The following is a 5,566-nucleotide window of genomic DNA, read 5'->3' as shown; positions in this document are numbered from 1 at the left end:
ATGCAGCTCTCTGGCACAAGAGCTGGTCGGTGAAAGTTGACAAAGGTTCCTCCCGGCGTGGAAGTGCAATTCTTAAGGGCAAGCACTTGATCTCCGCACTCAGCTATAATGTTGTCGTATTATTTGTAGCCCAGCATTCTCATGTGCAACTGGATACAGCATCCCCTTTCTGCAAGCCATTTTAATTTCCGGGAACTTAATGATAAAGTGAATGGCATCAACAGATTGTAATAATTTCACGGACGCCACGGACATAAGGTCAGCTATTAAAGTACCTGTGGGTTCATCGACCCAAACAGATTTCAAATATGCGTGATCTATTATATTTGGGCTTATGATATAAATTTTTGCAAGCAACATTCTATTCCGAGCTTAAAGCAAAATAATTAAATTTAATTAAAAAATTAACATCAATAAAAAATCAAATTAAAGTCAATTTTAAGACTATTAAAAAATCTTTCTAATTTGTTTTTGCAATATGTAAAAAAATAGATATAAAGAAAATGTATCTATTTTAAAATTAATAAATTTAAAATAAAAAACATATTTGTATACTAAGTCGAGATTAATAGATAATCTATATATATATAAATATTTAATATATTATTATATAATTAACAATTTAAATAAACAATTTCGCAATCCAAAAATCATTACAAATATGGTAAAAAAATCTATATTTAAAAGATTTATCGAATGATTCTCTTCATTTATATAAATTAATATAAATCTTATAAATTATTATATATTTATATATTTATATATTATTGATAATTTACTATAATATATATATATATATATCTATATAGAAAATTTTAAACAAAATCATATTAAATTTACTACTAGAATGTAAATTAATTAAAATACATATAATATTACAAATTCAAATATTTTTCAAAAAATATAAGTAAACCAAAAAAAACAAAAAAAAAATTAATTGCCTGATAAAAGGATTACCTTGCTAGGGTAAATTATGTAAGATTCTACATTCATTGATTCATTTTATTGTTATTTTTAGAAAGATTTTATATTTAATAGAATTAAACTATTACTAAAAGTATCAAAAACTTTTGTGCATCGCACACCAAAATATAAAAAGATAAGCTAATTAAGCTACTGGGTTCATACCCCATTTATAAAAGTTTTAATCCTTTTCTTTTTAATTTTTAATAATTCTTCAAAAATTTTATTTATTACAATAATAATTATTGGGACATTAATTACAGTAAACTCTAACTCTTGGTTAGGAGGATGAATACGTTTAGAAATTAATTTGATATCTTTAATTCCCCTAATAAGAGATAGTAATAATTTTAAATCAACAGAAGCTTCTTTAAAATATTTTTTAACTCAAGCTTTAACTTCAACTGCTTTATTATTTCAGTAATTTTAATAATATTAAAAAACAGCATAACAATTAAAATAAATAATTCATTTACTTCAATAATTATTTTATCAACTTTATTATTAAAAAGAGGGGTAGGTCCATTTCATTTTTGATTCCCTAATTTAATAGAAGGATTAACTTGAATAAATGCTCTTCTTTTAATAACATGGCAAAAAATTGCTTCTTTAATACTAATTTCTTATTTAAATTTAAAAAATTTGTTACCCATCAGAGTAGTTATTTCAGTAATTATTGGAGAAATTGGAGGTTTAAACCAAACTTCTCTGCGAAATTTATATTTTTTTCTTCTATTAACCATTTAGGTTGAATATTAAGAGCATTAATAATTAATGAATCAATTTGAATATTTTTTTTTTATTTTATTCTTTTTTATCATTTATTTTTCCTTTTATATTTAATATTTTCAAATTATTTTATTTGAATCAATTATTTTCATGATTTATACAAAGAACAGTTATAAAATTTATTTTGTTTATAAACTTTTTATCCATAGGTGGATTGCCCCCATTTTTAGAATTCCTACCAAAATGAGTTATATTTCAACAACTGTTTGTAATCAATATTTTCAATTAATAATTTTATTAATATCAACCTTAATTACTTTATTCTTGTTTCTACGAATTTGTTTTTCGACATTTATATTAAATTACTACGAAAAAAACTGAAAACTGAAAACTGAAAAAGCACCCAAATCAATAATTTTAGTATAAAATTATACTTAATTTGTACATTTTTATCAATTCTTAGATTATTTATAATTTCAATATTCTATTCTATATTTTAGGTTAAAGGCTTTAAGTTAAATAAAACTAATAGCCTTCAGAGCTGTAAATATAGCAAATCCTTTAAGCCCTAGTAATAAATTACTCCTTCAAAATTGCAGTTTGATGTCATTATTGACTATAACACCAATTAATAAATTTACTAATAAATTGATTAAGAAGAAAATTTCTTATAAAAAGATTTACAATCTATCGTCTAACTTCAGCCACTTAATCGCGACAGTGTTTATTTTCAACAAATCATAAAGATATTGGAACACTATATTTTATTTTCGGTGCTTGAGCAGGAATATTCGGAACATCCTTAAGAATTTTAATCCAAGCTGAATTAGGTCATCCTGGAGCCTTAATTGGTGATGATCAAATTTATAACGTAATCGTTACAGCCCATGCTTTTATTATAATTTTTTTATTTTTATGCCAATTATGATTGAAGGGTTTGGAAATTGACTTGTACCTTTAATATTAGGGGCCCCTCATATAGCTTTCCCTCGTATAAACAATATAAGATTTTGACTTTTACCTCCTGCTTTATCATTACTATTAGTTAGAAGAATACTTAAAAACGGAGCTGGAACAGGACAGTTTACCCTCCATTATCAGCAGGAATTGCTTATGGACGAGCTTCTGTAGATTTAGCTATTTTCGCATTAAATTTAGCAGGAATTTCCTCAATTTAAGGGGCTGTAAATTTTATTACAACAGTAATTAATATACCACCTTTATGAATTACTTTAGACCGTATATCTTTATTTGTTTGATCTGTTGTAATTACAACTCTTCTACTTCTTTTATCATTTCCTGTTTTAGCAGGAGCTATTACTATACTATTAACAGATCGAAATCTTAATATTTCATTTTTTGACCCTGCCGGTGGATGAGACCCAATTTTATACCAACATTTATTTTGATATTTTGGTGACCCAGAAGTTTATATTTTAATTTTACCTGGATTCGGGATGATTTCTCATATTATTAGTCAAGAATCAGGTTAAAAGGAAACCTTTGGAACTTTAGGTATAATTTACGCAATACTAGTAATTAGGATTTATTGTATGAGCTCACCATGTATTTACGGTTGGAATAGACGTAGATACCTGAGCTTATTTCACATCAGCAACTATAATTATTGCGGTACCTAAAGGTATAAAAATTTTTAGTTGACTTGCTACGCTTCACGGAACACAACATTCTTATTCACCTGCTATTTTATGAGCTTTAGGATTTGTATTTTGATTCACAGTTGGGAGTTGTTCTAGCAAATTCATCTGTTGATATTATTTTACATGATACATATTATGTAGTTGCTCACTTTCATTTTGTATTATCGATAAGAGCCGTATTTGCTATTATGGCTGGATTTATTTATAATGATTAAAAAGTCAATTTATTTATTATATTTATTGGAGTAAATCTAACATTTTTCCCGCAACATTTTCTAGGCTTAGCAGGGATACCTCGTCGTTATTCTGATTAGCCAGACGCTTATACTACATGAAACGTAATTTCAACTATCGGATCATCAACTTCTTTATCAGGGATTTTATTTTATTCTATATTATTTGAGAAAGTTTAATATCTCAACGTCAAGTAATTAACCCAATTCAACTAAATTCCTTAATTGAATGATACCAAAATACTCCCCCTGCTGAACATAGCTATTCTGAACTACCTTTATTAACTAATTAATTTATAATATGGCAGATTAGTGCAATGGATTTAAACTCCATACATAAAGGATTTTAACTTTTATTAGAAAATAAATGTCAACATTAGGTCTTCAAGATAGAGCTTCTCCTTTAATAGAACAATTAATTTTTTTCATGATCATGCCTTACTGATTTTAGTAATAATTACTGTTTTAGTTAGATATTTAATATTTATATTATTCTTTAATAATTAAATTAATCGATTCCTATTACATGGACAATTAATTGAAACATTAAATTTGAACAATTTTACCCGCTATTATTTTATTATTTATCGCGCTTATTATATTTATTAGACGAATATAATATATATATAACATTCAGTAAATTTAAAAAGAATTGGTCATCAATGATACTGAAATTACGAATGTTCAGATTTTAATAATGTTGCATTTGATTCGTATATAATTCCTACAAATGAAATTTCAAATGATGGGTTTCGTTTATAAGAACCTTCAGTAGCTTTAAAAAGAATTGGTCATAAATGATACTGAAGTTACGAATATTCAGATTTTAATAATGTTGCATTTGATTCGTATATAATTCCTACAAATGAAATTTCAAATGATGGGTTTCGTTTATAAGATGTAGATAATCGAATTGTTTTACCTATAAATTCTAGAATTCGACTCTTAGTATTCATACTCATTCATGAACAACTTCAGCTTTAGGAGTAAAAGTTGATGGAACCCCTGGACGTTTAAACCAAACTAATTTTTTAATTAACCGCCCAGGATAATTTTATGGTCAATGTTCAGAAATTTGCGAGGCTAAGCATAGTTTTATACCAATTGTAACTGAAAGAGTTCCTGTAAATTATTTTATTAAATGAATTTCTAACAATGTAAATTCTAGATTAGATGACTGAAAGCAAGTACTGGTCTCTTAAGCCATTTTATAGTAAATTAGCACTTCTAATGAATTGTAAAAAAGTAGTTAAAGTTATAACATAAGTATGTCAAACTAAAATTATTAAACTTTTCATATTTTTAATTCCACAAATAGCACCAATTAAATGATTAACTTTACTTTTTATTTTTTCTGCTGCTTTTATCTTATTTTGTTCTAAAAATTATTACGCTTACATACCTTCCTCCCCCAAATCAAATGAATTAAAAAATATATTTATTTAAATTCAATAAATTGAAATTGATAACACATTTATATTCTGTATTTGATTCATCAGCAATTTTCCGTTTATCAATAAACTTAATAAGAACATTTTTAGGTCTTTTATAAATACCTTCTCGTTATAATATTTTTTGAAACACAATTTTATCAACTTTACATAAAGAATGTAAAACTCTTTTAGGACCTTCAGGTCACAATGGTTCAACTTTCATTTTTATTTCTTTATTTTCTCTTATTCTTTTTAATAATTTTATAGGTTTATTTCCTATTTTTACAAGAACGAGTCATTTAACACTAACACTTTCATTAGCTTTACCTTTATGATTATCCTTTATAATTTATGGATGAATTAACCATACTCAACATATATTTGCTCACCTTGTACCTCAAGGAACCCCAGCAGTCCTGATACCTTTTATAGTTTTTATTGAAACAATAAAAAATGTAATTCGACCTTAGCAGTTCGATTAACTGCTAATACAATTGCAGGTAATTTATTACTAACTGCTCCCTCTGCTCCCATGGGGTAGGGGTAC

The 5,566-nt window shown here is 26.0% G+C and overlaps 1 pseudogene; it reads left to right on the top strand.

Annotated features, from left to right (window-relative positions):
• LOC138911504 (NADH-ubiquinone oxidoreductase chain 2-like) lies at positions 1-2,192 on the top strand (annotated as a pseudogene).
• The last annotated feature ends 3,374 nt before the right edge of the window (positions 2,193-5,566 follow it).

This window comes from Drosophila virilis, unplaced genomic scaffold (assembly GCF_030788295.1).
Source record: "Drosophila virilis strain 15010-1051.87 unplaced genomic scaffold, Dvir_AGI_RSII-ME tig00001170, whole genome shotgun sequence".
In the NCBI taxonomy this organism is placed as follows: domain Eukaryota; kingdom Metazoa; phylum Arthropoda; class Insecta; order Diptera; family Drosophilidae; genus Drosophila; species Drosophila virilis.
Note: the sequence above shows the minus strand (reverse complement) of the source record. Positions and strands in the feature narration are given on the sequence as shown.